The sequence below is a fragment of the Equus asinus genome, chromosome 20 (assembly GCF_041296235.1).
Source record: "Equus asinus isolate D_3611 breed Donkey chromosome 20, EquAss-T2T_v2, whole genome shotgun sequence".
Classification (NCBI taxonomy): domain Eukaryota; kingdom Metazoa; phylum Chordata; class Mammalia; order Perissodactyla; family Equidae; genus Equus; species Equus asinus.
The window spans coordinates 22,911,992-22,913,016 of NC_091809.1; the positions used below are offsets into that span (position 1 = coordinate 22,911,992).

Sequence of the window (1,025 nt, forward strand, 5' to 3'; positions counted from 1 at the left end):
TGCTCAGAGCAGGCGTGCATGAGAAGTTAATAATTCTCCTTATGTCTTGCTTCGTCTCCTTTGCCCTTTCCTCACATAACTTCAGTCGCCCGTGTCCCAGGACACAGATAACCAGCTGGAATGTGTTAAACAGTGACAGCAAAGCAAAATCAGAGTGAAAGGCAAATGTTTAACCAATCATGTTCAAACACAACCTAGTGAATGAAGAACCAGAGGTTCAGAGAGTCAAACAGTCTGCATTCCCGAGAAATCTCAACCAGTTTCTCATTCTGGTATTTCCACATTGCGCTTTGCTGCCGCAAACTAAGCAGGTGTGCATTCGGAGTGCTGGTCTATTACTAAAAGATCTGAATTAGGAGGCTGAAAGAAAGCATTTTGTATCTATGTGTTTTCTGAAACCGTCCATGGGAGAGGAGCCAGACATCAGTTACCCATGGGGGAAATGTTCCCACGGAGGTACCATAAGGCTACCTGTCCACTTCATTTCTCATTCTCTAACAGATTCTGTGGTGCCACCCCTTGTCCTGCTCAGTGGTATTGCAACACCCTCGAGACGGCAGCTTGTCTTCTTGCCAAGCATCGTCAATCAAATTTGAGGTCCTTCCATCTCTCTGTACTGCAGTGTCCATTCTCCTGCTGCTCTGATCTTGTCAGATGGGTATCTGAGCTAGGCTCCACCCGCTTCCAACGGACCCTACCCTCAACATCACGGGACCCGCACGCCTTTCTCTTCCTGGATGTGGGTGAGCCAGTCTGCTGGTGAGGAGGGGATAAACTTCTTAAAGAACTTTTAAAATAATATAACCGCCTGACGTGTGGTTAGTTTGGGATGTTTTAGTTATGTTGGGGTCCCCTTCTTTATGAAGGTTGTCTCAATTAAGCGACGAAAAGCAGTAACTCTCCACTGGGCTCCATCTTGTACAAATGTTGCAAACTCATGTTGCAGTTCACTGCGTTAAACCAAGACACTCCCCTGGGAGCCAAGGGGTCTGGGAGAGGGGTGACCTCTTCCAGAACAATGGCAC

At 47.3% G+C, this 1,025-nt stretch overlaps 1 pseudogene; it reads right to left on the reverse strand.

The window, feature by feature from the left end:
• Positions 1-290: 290 nt before the first annotated feature.
• On the reverse strand, positions 291-777 carry LOC139041202 (anaphase-promoting complex subunit 13 pseudogene; annotated as a pseudogene).
• Between the last annotated feature and the right edge of the window lie 248 nt (positions 778-1,025).